The sequence below is a fragment of the Natrix helvetica genome (genome assembly GCF_964273705.1).
Source record: "Natrix helvetica genome assembly, chromosome: 1".
NCBI lineage: Eukaryota > Metazoa > Chordata > Lepidosauria > Squamata > Natricidae > Natrix > Natrix helvetica.
In genome coordinates, this window is record NC_138548.1 from 51,740,423 (window position 1) to 51,757,518 (window position 17,096).

General features: G+C 40.5%; 1 long non-coding RNA gene across 1 annotated transcript; it reads left to right on the forward strand.

The window, feature by feature from the left end:
* Window positions 1–9,976: 9,976 nt before the first annotated feature.
* Window positions 9,977–16,429, forward strand: LOC309383635. Its single transcript, XR_014173882.1, has 4 exons — window positions 9,977–10,064; window positions 11,747–11,811; window positions 11,906–11,961; window positions 14,604–16,429. It is a non-coding gene; the product is annotated as an uncharacterized lncRNA (long non-coding RNA).
* The last annotated feature ends 667 nt before the right edge of the window (window positions 16,430–17,096 follow it).

The following is a 17,096-nucleotide window of genomic DNA, read 5'->3' on the forward strand; positions in this document are numbered from 1 at the left end:
GGAGCCGGATAGGTTCCAGACGGAGCTTGGGCCATTACCTGTAGCCCTGACCCGCGCTCGGTCGGAGGACCTAGCGGCCGCCTGGAATAGGGCAGTGGCTGGGGCCTTGGACCGGGTTGCGCCTTTGCGACCTCTCCTGCGGCAGCGACCCACCCGGGCTCCTTGGTATACCGAGGAGCTGAGGGTGATGAAGCGCCACAGGAGACGTCTAGAGAGCAGGTGGAGGTCCTCACGCTCCGAATCTGATCGAACACAGGTAAGATCCTACTTGCGGACCTACCTTGTGGCATTAAGGGTGGCCAAACGTAGATATTGCGCCACCCTTATTGCGTCGGCGGATAACCGCCCTGCCGCCCTGTTTAGGGTGACCCGCTCCCTCTTGTCACAGAGGACACAGGGGGCACCCTTACAGGGCAGAGCAGAGGAATTTGGGGAATATCTGCAGGACAAAGTCGCTCAGATCCGGAGCGGATGGGCCCCACTCAGTGGACCAGACGGGCCGCCAACAGCGAGTCTTGTGAGACCATCCTGGGAGAAGTTTGATTCTGTTGCCCCCAAGGATTTAGATAGGTTGCGTGGACGGCTGCGACCCACCACATGTTTAATGGACCCGTGTCCCTCCTGGTTGGTACTGGCATCTTGGGAGGTGACCCGAGGCTGGCTTCTGGGCCTGGTGAATGCCTCATTGGGTGAGGGATCCTTACCAACCGCCTTGAAAGAGGCGGTGGTGAGGCCCTTGCTTAAGAGGCCTTCACTCGACCCAATGGAGCTAGCTAATTATCGTCCAGTCTCCAACCTTCCGTTTCTAGCGAAGGTTGTAGAGAATGTGGTGGCGCAGCAGTTTCCACGACACCTTGACGAATCCGAGTATCTAGACTCACGCCAGTCCGGCTTCCGACCCGGGCACAGCACAGAGACAGCCTTGGTCGCGTTGGTTGATGATCTCTGGAGGGCCAGACATAGAGGTTGTTCCTCTATCCTGGTCCTATTAGATCTCTCGGCGGCTTTTGATACCATCGACCATGGTATCCTATTGCGCCAGTTGGAGGAGATAGGAGTCGGAGGTACCGTTTTGCGGTGGTTTGGCTCCTACCTCTCCGACCGGAGGCAATGTGTGTTGACAGGGGGACAGAGGTCGACCCCGAGGCCACTCACTTGTGGAGTGCCACAGGGGTCGGTCCTCTCGCCTCTCCTGTTCCACACATATGTGAAGCTGCTGGGTGAGATCATCCGTGGTTTTGGGGTTGAGTATCACCTCTACGCTGATGATACTCAGCTGTATATTTCAACTCCAAACCACCCCAACGAGGCTGTCGAAGTGATGTCCCGGTGTTTGGAGGCCGTCGGGGTCTGGATGGGGGACAACAGACTTAAACTCAACCCCTCCAAGACTGAGTGACTGTGGCTACCGGCACCTCGGTTCAGCCAGCTGATCCCATCGCTGGCCATAGGGGGCGAACAATTGCCCCCTGTGGAACGGGCGCGCAATTTGGGCATCCTCCTTGATGCCCGGCTGTCAATGGATGACCATGTGGCAGCCGTGGCAAGGGGGGGCGTTCCACCAGGTTCGCCTGGTGCGCCAATTGCGCCCCCTACTGGACCGGGATGCCCAACGCACGGTCACTCATGCGCTGGTGACGTCCCGCCTGGATTACTGCAACGCTCTCTACATGGGGCTGCCCTTGGGATGCGCCCGGAGACTGCAGTTAGTTCAGAACGCAGCCGTGCGGGCTGTGATGGGGAGTACGAGGTACTCCCACGTAACACCTCTCCTGCGCGAGCTGCACTGGCTGCCTGTGGTTTTCCGGGTGCGTTTCAAGGTGCTGATTACCATCTTTAAAGCGCTCCATGGCACGGGACCTAGTTACTTGCGGGATCGCATCCTCCCACATACATCCCTGCGGCCAATACGCTCACACAGGGAGGGACTTCTCCTGGTGCCGTCCACTAGGCAATGCCAGCGGGCGACACCGAGGAGTAGGGCCTTCTCTGTGATGGGCCCAACCCTCTGGAATGACCTCCCCCCGACATTAGAACCACTTCTGACCTCCGCTCCTTCCGGCAAAAACTGAAGACCCACCTGTTCCGATTAGCAGGCCTGGCATAATTCAACTGTCCCTCCTGGCAAATGTATTATATCTGGTTATTTTAGGGGCTTTTTAATTTACTGTATTTGTTTTTAGGGGTTTGAATTTATTTTATATCTGCTTTGTACAGTTCTTTTAACTACATTTTAACCTCCTCCATGTCAATTGTCAACTGTACATATTTAATTTAATTTTATTGTATCCTGTTATATTTTGTATGAACTGTACACCGCCCCGAGTCCCTTGCGGGAGAGGGGGCGGTCTAGAAGCATTAAATATTATTATTATTATTATTATTATTATTATTATTATTATTGTTGTTGTTGTGAATAAATAGGAATCTTCTGGGAATTCAATTCTCCCTGGGATTTTTCTAACAAACATGCATATATGTTTGTAGTATGTAAGTTTGTATATAAAAGTATGTTCAATCCTTCTCCCCTTTTTTCAGCTTCTCCCTCTGATGATTCTTTGTCTCTCTTATTAAAAGGCAATGTCACTTCAAGTCAGTTCCATGCAGGTTCATGCAGTTCTCTTGACAACAAGATGAAGAAGTCTTGTCATTGCCTTCTTTTCAGAAGCCTTCCAATTTATAAAGCTAGTCTATAAACTGATCAACTCCATCCTTGAATTAAGCGGGCCCTTCTCTGCCTTCTCTGAGCCCAGACATGATTGACAGTATGCTGCCACCTACTGAGGCTTCTTATAAGACAACCCTGTATGTTCTTGGCAAAGGAATCTTCTTTCCCCCCATTTAATGGGTATACAGTACATTCACTATACTAGTAGCCTAATTGCAAAATTAAGGGGTTCAGCTCAAGTAGAACTCTATGTCATTTTCCATTTAATAAACAAATTATACTTTTTGAATCTGAACACGGAACCCTCTCTTTCCATGGAAGAAAAGTTCCAACCAATAGGGTTGAAACCTAGCTAATAAAATTTTAATTGTGTTCTACAGTGATGGGTATTTAATAACTGAGATCTCACTGAGTACATTTTTTAGAGGAAAACATTTGGGTTTCATGATGACATGTGTGGGATAATGATAACAAAGACCCAGAAGAATAACATATGACTTTTTTTTCACATACTGTATAGCTGTATCCACAAGTTGCTAAAGCCAGGAAGTCAGTGAGAAAGATCTTCAGTTGTATTTGGCAGAATGAACCATGAAATATATACATTTAGTGGGACACCACTTGGGCTTCTATTTCATCCAGTAAACAAATATGAGAGGATGTTTACGTGTAGATGATTCAGCTCCATGTCATGAACAGTTGAACTAACCGTCAAGTAATGAATCAAACTTCATGTGGTTTGATAATGAAAGTAGCAGCCTGTCTAACAACAAGTCTCTTCAATTATGTCCCTGTATGCAACCTCTATGTTGACCCCACCCATGGAGTATCAAAATTATAAGTGAAGAGAGAATTGCCCCAGCATAGTTCTATCGATGGAAATAATTCCATTGGCAAAGGGGGTTAATTGGATATGACACAATAGTTGTACAGATATCTGAAGAGGTGCTTTATTGCAAAAATGATTTGAGTAGGTTGGTAAGTGCCATAATGTTCTTTTTTTAACAAACTGCATAAAACTACTTTCATTTTTTGCTAAAGTGAAGAAGGCAATGGAGACAGATTATATTTTGCCCTAGTGCTCTGCAGAGGGCAAACATCTCACTACCACAGAGCACTTTGTTGAGATAGGTTGTCTGTGATGCTCCTTACAGGCCTACTTACTGTCTACCAACTTTTCTGTTTGTGTTTCATATCTATTTAAACAAGATACTGTATTTAAAGTCATCTCCAGTGTTGTGAGCTCAGCATTTATTTGTGTGCATGTAAAAATCCAATACACCATAAGTTTTACACTTTTGTAATTTTCTATCAATGTCTTGAACAACCCAAAACTTATTCATGGTAACAGAATAACAGAGTTGGAAGGAACATTGAAGGTCCTCTAGTCAAACCCTATGCTCAAGCAGAAGACCCTGTACAATTTCAGACAACATAGAAGGAATAAGTAATCCCAGCAGGATCAGTGCCAGGCCAGATTCAGCTTCAAATTACAGCCTGTTCTAGAGACCCATCTTACATGCCAGGGACAGTTGGAGAGAGCTACATTATTTTAAAAAAATTATATTTTCTCAGCACATCAGTAGTATCATTACATTTGGTTACTAGAGATAGGTCCAAGATACTGCAGGCTGGAGAGCCCCAAAATTCAGGATCAGACACATTAAAACAAATAAATAACAAAGAAGAGGTTCTGCCTCTTAGTCGTGGAGGAAAAAAGGAGCATTCCAGATATGACAGGAACTTTGCTGTATCCTTTTTAGTTCATATTTTGACCATTTAAGCTAATGCAATATTCTCCATAAAACAGCTTCCAAAGAAGACCCAGAAATGATAGTTGGTGCAAAACATGGCAACTCAATATATTAGTGATTTAAACAACTACAGTCATATGACACCATTTTGCTTAGATAATAGTTCTTCATTTTTTACCAGTAAGTTGGAATACTGTCCTTCATGCCAAACTCATTTTGGCTTTCCAGACATTGGTGCAATTGTTCCAGAAGGCCTTGAAGAATTAATGGTCATCATTGTACTTATTGATTCACTTTTATGTCTCTAGTGATTATATGAAGTTTGTATGTTTTTACTGTACTTATTTTTTATACTGTAAACTTCCAAGAAATATTTTTATAGAATCCATGGTATATAAATATAATCAATGGCAGGAGAGAAATTAGGGCCAAATAATTGGGCAGTGGGATGAAGGATAGCCTATGGAGTTTATATATGGAACCATGAGAGAAGAATAACAAATACCACAGAATTGGGAAATGAATGTGATTTCTCTAGGAAAGTATGTGGATGGTCCCATTCTGTATTGCATATAGGACACTATCAACAATGGCAGCATTACTAGTTGCATAAACTGTTAATAAATTACAAACAAGAATGAGTATCACAATGTGTTCTTTGGAAATAAGCTGGAGAATAATTTGTCCATAAAACTAATAATCGGTTTTCCATTGTTTACTCAAGGCCTTTTATTAGGTTTTTCAGTATGGAGAGAAAAATAATGTCAAATATTTTCATAATGTAAAGCTACAGCAGCATATCATGCTCTGAATTTCTCAACATGAGACATGCAAAAGAGTCAGGATTACATAGGTGAAGACTGGTTATTCCTTGAATTGGTGTGAACCTCCATTCCACTCTTACCTTCATCATCATAGATTTAGAAGGGACTATGTACCTTCTTGTTTGTATGTCAGGGCACAAGGATGTTGAGAACTTGTCAAGCAGATGGCAACAACTCTTATTTTAATTTCATTATGTTTTCTTTTTCCAATAGAAATAATGCTCAAGACTTGGAGGGCCTTAGGTTTTCATCGGAAGAGCTATCATAGTAAGAACTGATTTATGAATAGGGTATTGCTTCATGTGATGGTGAGGAATTACTTCAGAATTACTTCAAGTGAGATATTCTTACTATGGAATGCCCTGTCTTTGGAGATGCATCTACAGTATGTTTTAATTTGGTAAACTGCTTTAAATGCTCCTCTTTCTCCAAACTTTTGGCTTTGCTTTGTTATTCCTGAGTCTTGAGAAGCTTCAGATATATTGTTTCAGTGTTAGAGTTTAGTCTGGTCTTAATTATGTTTTATATTTGTTTTCTTATTGTGATATATGAACAGTTGTATAATACTAATGTACTAATACCGTATAATACTCTGTTGCAACTTCCAACTTGGATAACAAAGTACTAATTAAAACCATTAAAATTCAAACTGAGACCCATCTGACTAAACCTGGGATTCAGCCAGTTAGCACCAATTCGGACAAACTGGTTGTTAAATTACACCACCACCACCACCACATTATCAAAGTGGATCCTGGGTGCTGTGCAATGGAAAAACAGGCAACGGAGTGACTGGCGTGAAGGAAGGAAAAAGTTGCTTTCCCTCTTTCTTCTCTCTGCTCCCAGGATTCACTTTGATAGTTGGGGGGGGGGGGAATAATTTGCCTGAACAATTTACATTCTCCCCTACATTGGGCCCAGCTTTGATCATGCTGCCAAATTAATTCCTCACTCTTTTCACTTTTGCCTGCAGACTGACCAACAACCTTTGTACACAGCTCCATAGGGAGTGTGGAATCCCTCCCTCAACTTCCTCCCAATTCTTCACCCTAACTTAAGTGGCAAGCCTTCTCACTTGCCAAAAGATAGGGAATGCCTGTATGGAAAGATAGCAGTAGTGAGATCTGAAAAAGAAATAATATGATATATCCATTTACAAAAACCTAAAGGATGGTCACAAATAATAGAGTATGTGTGTCTGGTCTTACTCCAAAAACAGCTACTACCAAGCCAGTAAATTTCATTTTCAACATTTAATTTTGATGAAATGTTCAGAGAAAGTTTCTGACATCTGAGGAGGGAATGGGACGTCAAAGAAGTCAATATTGCATCAGCTCAAAGCCTCCTTTTTACTTAGTGTACAAAAAAGGGGGCAGGGTCTTGATCTACATTTTATTTTTTTTACTTTCCTCCCCCCCTCACCCCATACACACTGGCATCTCTGATTGCTAACCATATACAGGCAATGCAAGTGGAACAAGCTATTTCAGCAGGTGACAAAATTTCTTTATTGGAAACTAGTTGGCTATTTGTCATGAATACCCCAGTAGCCAATTTTTAACATTCCAGAAAATCATGGAAAGGAAAATATTGGACTGGAGAACTTTAAAAGTTTTTTCTAGGTATGTGATTGTCTATTACACTGAGATAAAATAACCAAAAATTTGCTTCCTTTCTTTTTATTTTATCTGTGACTGATGCTGCTTTTCCTCCAGTCTGACAGAAGAATGAATATGTGAGTCTATCCAGCCTGAAATGTTTGAAAATTAAATCCTGCTGTTAGGAGCCCCAAAGGCTGGGCAACTTGCCAAGGGGCAACAAATTGGAATATGAACCTGTTTTTCAGGCTACTTCCAAAACTTTATTCAGGTGGGAAGTTGACAGGTACAACCTGTTTTCCCCATCTTGTTTTCAAGTAAATTTCTCTCTCTTTGGATCTCTCTCTTACTGCAATAGCATTAAGTTGTGATTATTTAGGCTCAAAATATGGTTGTTGTGGGAATAAGAGAATGGGAGAAAAGAAAAGCTAGAGGTAAACTGGAAAACATTGCAAAATGTTATCACAGGACTGAAATATACTTAAGTGCTTTGTGATGATTTGGCTCCTTATATTTAGGTCTATTTAATTTTATTGGTTTCCAGGGTCATTGGTTAATGATTGGTGCTTTGGGGAAAAAGTTACATTGATACATTTATAGCTTTTCTAGGTCACAATACATGTCTCACAGTACTACAATAATTCATCAAGTAAGATCAAATTTAAAGGCCAAAAAGTTGTATGTATACAAACAATCCAAATGCAAAGCAATACTTTTTTTAAAAAAAAATCCCTAACTAGCCCTCAGTCTTCTAATTTCCAAGTATTTTCCACTCCAAGTGCAACCAGGAGCAGTTCAGCTGCTTTCCTACATAAATTAAATTGAGATCACTCTTCTTCTAGTTCACATGAATATTTGATTAAGTTGAATTTATTATGCATAGTAAATATTGATGAAAATAGAGTTATATTGTTCCAAGCATGATAGAACATAATCCAATTTCCTAACCATGATGAGTGTCCTTGTAGGACCAAGAAGGAGCAATTCATGAATGCAGGAGAACTTCCTAGTTCCCATTTCACAGAGGAAGCAAACAATCTTAGTAGTCATTAGTTAAGACAAAAGGTACCAAGTTACCAGGGAAATAAGGGTGAGTAGTTTTCACAAGTACAATAGAACTCTAAGATTAAATAAGAGAAACTGATACTTTTTACCTTCACATAAGTATTACAAGTTCAGGAGCACCTACAGCTCTTATCATCTATCTTTTGTGCAATTTGTCTAGCACCATCATTACTTTAAGATAGTTTCTGATACAGCAAGCCTTTTAAAACATGTTCCCACCATGCTATCATTTTACGTATATTAATTTGGGCCTTTACTCTTCTTAATTTGAGATAATAGTATTATTTGCAGAGTAAAATATACTCTGTAGAATTCATAACAATCTGAACTTTCAGAATAAATGTTAATTGGTATAAAGAAATTTCCTTCTTCTTCCACAACATAACAAATAATTTTTCTTACTACAAACATCTGGCCTATTCCTTTTGTGGGGGCTCTGTAAGTGAATAAATCCTTCTTCAGTAGTTTTGCTAGTGGCTTAGGAAGTCATAAAGACATAATGCTGCAAATTATGTAACCATGATGTAAATGACATACAGTTTGTCATTTCTACCATTTGTTTGATGATGTCATGATACATGTCAGATTACTTCCTTACCATTCCTCTGCAGATGGCTACATCCGTGTCCTGATGGAATGGAACCACATACAGCTAGACATGGCAAGTAAGAAAGTGAATCACTATTAGATAATATCCCAACGTGTTTGCCCTCTGAGAAAAGTTTGGAGATTTGGATGGCTTTGGAAGGCTTCTATCCATGGCTCTTCAGCCTTAGGCTAAGGTTATGAGATACTGGCTTTGTCAGTATTAGCATTCTTTTTCCAAGTATTTATTTTGCCTTATCTCTGAATTACATTTTTTTCATTGCTTCATGGAATTGGAATAGAGTCAGACAATCTAGTAGTAGTAGTAATAACAACAGCAGCAGCAACAGTAATAGTAGTAGTAATTAATACAGGGCATGTTCCATTGTTTGAATCATTTCACCTTCTGCAATGTTCATGGATGCGATTCCAACAAGAATAGTGCTAGTTGGGGAAGGCTTGATATATGTTATCACAGGTTATCACGAGGATGAGGAGTTAACTTACATTACTTAAGGATTTTAAATAGCTTTTGCAATTACAAACTTTAGGTTCATTCCTGATTCCTTTCTTTTTTATTCCAAAGCAGGTGATTTATTAATTTCTGTCAATATGTATCTCTATAAATGTTTGATCTTCTGGTTTGCCAAATCTTCAGATGCCATTGGATAGAAAGGTTAATAACGTCCATGACATCCATTTGCAAATAACAAAAAGGCTATTGTTTGATTACAGAATACTCTGACCAGAACATTCAGGAGTTAAATATTTTGAAACTAAAGATAACAAAAGGAAGTGCTCAATATTTGGGAGTGAGAAGAAAGATGAATACTCTGATTCCTTAATAAATATAGATTAGAAAATCATGTCACTTTTTGTTTGGGTTGGGTCAGGCTTTTTTCCCTGCAGTTTTGTTTTGTTTTTGTTTCACAACCAATTTATCCATCTAATACTAGCCAAGGTAGGGAGTGAGAAAATAAAGTTATGAAAACATTATATATGAAAAAGGGCTTTTTAACGCTGTTCAGCTGGATGCATGAAAATAGTGACAATATATTTGTTTTTGAGTTACAGCTGGGAAGGCTCAATAAACATACTGAAAGCCGCGAGCTGGCATATGCCACGTGGTTGAAAGGAGGAGGGTGGCGGCAGCAGGGGGAGAGGATAGCTTATGCCAGCTCTCGGCTTTTGCGAGGGAAGGTCTTCAGGCCTTGCCTCGCGAAAGCCGCGAGCTGGCATACGCTCGTGGCCAAAAGGAGGTGGGCTGCGATGGTGGGTGGGGAGAGGCTAGCTTACGCCAGCTCGCGGCTTTCGCAAGGCAAGGTCTGAAGGCCTTCCCTCCCGAAAGCTGCAAGCTGGTGTATGCCATGTGGCCAAAAGGGGGTTTCCTGCTACCTTCCCGCCCCCCCCCCCCGTCTCCAGTCTCGCCTGGCTGGATAAGCCTGCCAGGCGGTAGGCCTAGCTGACCTGGTTGTCCCTTGTCCCTTCAGTCCAGCTTACCAGATGCCTCATCGCCTGCCTGCTCCCTGCTGCATCCATTGCATCGGAGAACTGCTGATTCTGCCTGCTGGTAAGTGACCCTTTTTTTTCTTTCATGCTTTTAATGTTTTTTTAAAAGAATATTTTATTTATTGTGTATAGAATTTTTTAAAATTGTTTTATTTAAAACTATTGAGTATAGATTTTTTTTTAAATGGTTTATTTCAATTTATCGTGTGTAGAATCTTTTTTTAAAATTGTCTTAGACTATTAAATGTATAGAATATTTTTAAATGCTTTTTTGTAATTTATTGTGTATAGAATATTTTTAATGTTTTTATTGTAATTTATTGTGTATGGAATATTTTTAATGGTTTCATTTTAAATTATTGTGTGTGGAATACTTTGAAATGGTTTCATTTTAAATTATTGTTGGTAGAATCTTTTTTTAAAATTGTGTTACACTATTAAAAAATATTCTATCAACAACAAATTAAAATAAACTATTTAAAAATATTCTATACTCAATATATTTAAAAGTATTGTGGAGAGAATATTTTAAATGGTTTTATTGTAATTTATTGTGTATAGAATATTTTAATGGTTTTTAAGAACTTTTTTATTATTTATAGAATATTTTTAAAATTATTTTAAGGGAAATTTTATTTATTTATTGTTTATAGAATATGTTTATTACAAGAAATGTTATTCCTTTTTGCAAATGTTTTATTTGTGATGCAATATGTTGCTTTTAAGTGTGCAGGTTGGTGCATGATTTGTGTGTCTCAAAGTGGCTGCTTTTCTATGGGCAGGCCAGGTTGGTGCAAGGCAGCTTTGCCAGATTTTGTGTGTTTCTGTGTGCTACCTGGTTGTTTTGGTAATTGTGAGGTGGTTGCTGGTTCTGTGAGCTTCCTGGCACTGTCCTTTATAATTTCCCAAAATGCCTTGATGATTTTTATTCCAGTGACTTTGTCTTTCCTGTCCTTAGGGTTAGGGGAAAAAAAACTGGTTTCATCTGCAGTCTTTTGGGGGGAAATTGTTATTTTTTGGTGTTTTCCTGGCACTGTCATAGTTTGTGTGTGTGTGGGGAGGTGTAATGTCCTGCAGTTATCTACACATTAATAATGATCAAGTACTAATAATATTTCCTTATACATTTTAGTTACCTTTCCTTACATAATTGGTGTTTTCTTTCATACTTTTAGATTTCTAATGTCTGTTTCTGTTAGTTAGCAATTGTTAAAATGAATCCCACGTGAAAAAGTATTCAAAGCCTTCTTGATTTTAATTGTCAACTTATTTATTCCTGCATATTCTAATATTTATTCATTTTCATATCTCTGTTTTTCCACTGTTATGCAAACACAATTCCAGCAGCTGCTAACATGTGTAAAATTAGATATATATTGTACTCCCTTTCAAATAGCCAACAAAATATTTCTGGTTTTAAATCCATATCTTGCTATACCATTGCTTCTAACCACTAACTCTTGAATAGCTACTTGGACCGACCGAAGTACTGAACCTAATTCATATATTCCTGTTTTTTTAAACTGAGAACTAAATTTCAGAAAAAGAAATCTGTATTGCTCTGTGAATCTACCTATGACATTCATTCCTGATCTAACTTCTTGGAGTAAGGTGGTAAGGTGGTGGTGCAGAAGACGGAGAAAAGGACAGTAATCTTCCTTTTCTATTATTTTGTGTGCTTGTTTCATCCTAATGCAGTGCGTGCAATTAAAGTCCTCCTTTCTGTGTCTCTTCTTTGTGCAGGTTATTGGAGCAAGGTAGTGAGATGTTGGTGTGCAAAAGATCGGCAAGGCAGTAATCTTCCCTCTGTAAGTAGCTGTCTTTATTGTTTTGTGTGCTGGTTTCATCGTAACGTAGTGCATGCAATGGAAGAGTTCATTTCTGTGTCTCTTCTTTGTGCAGGCCATTCATTGGAATCAGTGATACTGAAGACTGGCAGGGACAGTCATCTTCCTTCTGTAAGTAGCTCTTTTATTGTTTTGTGTATTTATTTTAATCTTATTGTAGTTTATCCATTGGGGCAAAGAATTCAGTGACATCGTCTTGGCCACTCCCACCTGGTCACATGGGCGGCAAGCCACTCCCACCTGGTCACATGGGCGGCAAGCCACTCCCACCCGGTCGCATGGGTGGCAAGCAACTCCCACCTGGTCACATAGGTGGCAAGCCACTGCCACCCGGTCACATGGGCAGCAAGCCACTCCCACAAAGCAGGTCACACCTACAGAAGAGGTTCCAAAAATTTTTGAAACCCACCACTGATTTGTATAGAATATCTACACCCTTCTGAGTGTAGATGAGAGATTCCATAAAAACTTGTGGAAAGTAAAATCCTCTGGGATTTCCAGATTCAGACAGACAGATAGGTATTGGCCAATAAATCACACATTGTGGTGGAAACTAGAAGACAGCAGTGGTGATAGATGTAGCAGTGCCAAGTGACAACAACATCAGGAATAAGGAGTGAAACTTTTGTTTTGATATGCCACTTCCTCTGCTTGATCTTTCTCCTACATATACTGCTGCCCCAGCCATTCTCTCAGCAGCTCATCTTCAAGTGTCGTCTTACTGATGTAATTGTGAATGCTTTTATTTTGTCCAGGATAGTGGCTTTGGCACTCAACAGATTCCACCACCTTCTTTCCACCTGGTGTACAGTCTCTGGGTGTTGGACCTGGAGTGTAATTTGGTTTACTCAGTGGCAGATTGTAAGAAGCAGAGGAAAATACTTTCCTTTCTCTTCTCTATGCTTCTAACTAGGGTTATGGTAAATGTGGAAGAGTCCTATATTAACCTAGATTTTCCAATTTTGGAAGGAAGAGTGCAGAAAATACCAGAAGGTCAGAATTATCTCTATTTTTCTTTGTAGCATGATGGAAGAGTAAAGAAAAAAGAAAAAAAAACAGAGTGATGATCAGTAAGTGTGACAGGACAAAAACCACAATTTCCTCCAACAAATTTTCTCATACAGCTTAGCCTAGGGTATTACATCTGTGATTGCTCTGACCTTCGAAAATATAACATAGCACATGCTTATTATATCCTGAAATATACAGTCAAACTTTTTGTCAAGGCAGGTCAGCTAGATCATGAGCAGGTTTGACAAACATGTCAATCACTAAAATTGCAAAGATGAGTGTTTTTACTCTTGCTTCCAATGGCCGACAGCAGAAAAGAAGAAACCACAAGTGAAGTCTTCATTACTGTGAGTCATAAAAAAAGACTGAAACTTTGGAGATGTACCATTATTGCCCTGGTTCTTTAAAAATGATAAGATGATTATGAAAAACATTTGGGGCCAAAAGACACCACAACTTAGCTTTCCATAATATATCTGCATTTTATTGTGATGTGAGAGGGATCTGCGCTCCTGCCGATTGTACTTTAAAATGATTTAAAAAGATAGTTGCTGGATGGGCATTGCCATGGTGGGCGGGGCATAGTCGGCTTCCTTCAGGAGGGTGCATTTTTGCCCTTCCCAGGTTCCGGAGGCTTTCATTGAACTATTGGGAGGGTGAAAATAGTGTCCCCAGGCTCTGGGGACCAGAAACTGGCCCATTTCTGACCTTCCTGAACTTCTAGTAGGCCCATTTTTTGCCCTTCCAGAGCCTTTATGCGCACCCTGCCATTACCTGCATCCAAAATGGGCCACATGGGGACTACTGGGAGGGGCAGGGTAAAGTAGGTGGGGCTAGCCAGGAGTGGGGTTTGGGGTTCTCCTAACTGCAGAGAATCTTAGCTAGAGATTCTCCTGAACCTTGTGAACCCGCAGCAGCCCACCTATGGGCCTGTCCATATTTACAGCAGTTTGAGCTGCTGGCTTTCTTCACCTGAGATGAGAGGTTGTGGGATGGTTGGGGAAAGAGTGAAGGAGTGAGTGAATTGGTTAACAAGTTACCTCATAAATAGCAGCTCATCCCAGCTAGGGAGTGATCTGGAAAAAGTATTCAAATGAACCCTGTCTTCATTTATGCATTTGTTCATTGCTTTTAAAATAATAACAAAAAGGGTAAAAAACAAAACCCAGAAATTATGACTAAAATGCATGCATTGTTAAAGAAGAAAAAAGAAAAATATATCGAAAAAGTATATCTTAAGAATACAGTCAGTTAAAAGATATGATGGTTATATAAATGTATTATAAATACATATGCACTTGAATAATATTTGCATTAGGTAAGTGTGTATACAATTATCACTATTTACTGTTAAAAGAAACTTCATCTTAATTTATTCTCCATAAATGAGGCTTGGAAATTTCCTTGAGATTTTCCAAGAGTGTTCCTTTACTCCAGACTAGCATTAATGATACTGTGTAGCTATTGTTTTCTTTGTCTTGCCATGTGAAGCTTGATGCAAGATCAAAAAACCTTTAAAACCTTTAAAAATATAATCGCAAATACACAGAGAAAGTATTTTTCTCATTTACTTGTATATTTAAGTCTTTTTTATGCTTCCTAATTAATGAGATGTTGGCTATTCCCTATCTCTAAATATTAGTGGAACCTCTGAAGAGTGTCTCAAAATTTCATTTTAATTACTTTTTAAAGAAACGTATTTAAGCACTAACTGTACCCGGCCCTGCGTTGCTGTGGCCCAGTCAGGTTAAATGGAAAAGAAGGAAAAGAGAAAGCACAAGTCCCCTGGCAGAGGCGGCCCCCGCATGGAAGTGAGGCACGGTGGCCCCTGCAAGAGCTACCACAGAGGACACTCCCACAAGCCCTGGCCTGGTCAAGCTGAGGAGGAGAGGAGGAGGAGGAGGCTGCCGCCCCCGACCCCGCTTCTCTCAGCGGTGGTGGCGAGAGGAGGCGGCCGGCGTCCCCTGAGGAGCAGGAGGAGGAGGAGGAAGGAGCCACCCCTGGTGATGTGGACACAAGGTAGCCCCCGCTGGCCATGGCCCTATCCAGAGATGTCATCGCCGCTGCAGTCGCCACCTCATGGGATACCCAGCAGCCACCCCAGCCCTGCTGCGCCTCAGGCTGACACCGCTGCTGCCCCATCGGAGCTGCCTTGGTGAGGCCATAGCTGGGTCCCTGTCAGGAGGGTGGAGAGTGCACGCAGGCAGCCGGTTGAGGAGACGCTCCACCTCCATCTCCTCTGGAGCTCCACTGGGCTGGGGGGGGGAGGCCAGCTTAAGGGTGGGAGGAGGAGGCCAAGGGATGGGGCAGGCACTGCCCTGCCACAGACAGCAAAGGCCTGGCGGAGAGGAGGAGAGAGAGGGGAGGGGGAGGCCAAAAGGCTTCGGCTCCCCTTGGTGGAAATGGCGTAGATCGTCGGAGGAGGGGCTGAAAGGGGAAAGTGTGCAGCCTCAGCCCAGCCATACATATAAAGGGACCATCAGGATGAAGCTGGAGAGAGGCCGAACTGTTCCGAATATACTATCCTCATGAAAAGAATGCTATGGTATAGTGTGTGTTGCTTTTACGTCCAGCAGATGGCGTGGTTTTCAAAAAAGCATGTTTTTACAAAAAAGGCATGTTTTTACCTGTCACAGGTGTGACATCTATATAATATACATATATAAAAACATGTGCATAGTCGAATGCAATGTTGTGTCAAAATTTCAAAGCAATCGGTGAAGAACTTTCGGAGATTTGAGATTTTGAACAAACAAACATTACATTTTCATTTATATAGATTGGCCAACCCAGAACAGCTAATGCACACAGAAGAACATGAGGGCAAATGAAAGAGAAAGCAGTAGACAAGCACAGTGCTTCTCTGTTTTTGCCAGACTTAATTTATTCATATCTTGTCCTTGTGTAGATTTTGTGATCCTTGTGATCCTGCACACTCTGAATGACAGACAATTTCTTAGGCCATGACAATAATCATCATTGTGGATTTTTTATGTTAATCCTTCTCACTATGAAACCTCTCTCTGTGAAGGTGCATCATGTTTCTTCAATACTACACTTTTGACAATTATTCAAGTTGCTTCTCTTCATCCAGATATTAGCTTCTAGATGGCTTCTTGGTTTACTTTGGTTATTTTGCATTTTATTTATGCACAAACTAGCCTTCAATGCTCTGTATTATTCTTACAATTCTTATTTACAGTATATTATTCCAGCTTCATTAATCACTTATCATAGATGTTGATATGTGGTTTTCTTCTTCATGATTTGAGCCCTAAACAAGAGCTTGGGAATGGTAAAAGTAGCAACTATGTATGAAATACCTCAAAGTGATGTTGTTTGAAGCTCTGCTATTGTAATTTGTCTGTAAACATTCCAAATTCATCCTAAATCATTGTAATATTGCTCATTGTTTCCCAATAAGAATTGTTACATTGTGACTTCTTTCAATAAGACATATTGTAGTGACAATAATGTCCAGGGTGTTGCTCCAGGTGTTAACCAGTTAATTTTTATGGTTCTGTCATTTTTTATGATATCTGTGATTTTATGTTTCCAATAAACTGTATTGACTAAAATCCATACTTTTTACATAAGTATGAATAATTTACTGGTCTTTCCTATTTTTGCCTTGATTATATTTGTGCATAAAGAAGAACCAGTTTGATCCAATGATTAAAGCACCAGAAACCTGGAGACTGTGAGTTCTAGTCTTACCTTAGATTTGAAAGTGTCTGGATAACTTTGGGCCTGTCTCTCTCAGCCCATGACATCAGGCTAAGCATCAATTCCTCTCTCAGCCACCACCACCACCAAGAACAACAACAACAAAGCACACCCTACACTTGTGTAAAAATAGTATAAGTAAAAAAAAATGTGCATAGAACTTGTTCCTGGGGGGAAAAAATCTTTCCATTTCTATTTTTAATGTACCATTCTCAAGCCACTGCCACATCCTGGTGTCATTTGATTTTCTGTCAGTATCTTTTTTTAAAAAAATCCATTAGTTTTTAATCATATCTAGATTCTTCCTTGCAAATAGTCCTACTTTTCTCAGACAGGCTATTCACTTGTCTTCACTTGTCTTGATATAATCATACACCCTTGGTTTTTTTTTTCTTGCTGTAGAATATGATTTGTCTGCAAAAATGCTTGCTCCTCAGTCTTCCTCGGAAGATACAAACTATCAGCATCACTAGGACAATGTAAAACATTAATCAAGGCCCTCAGTTTTA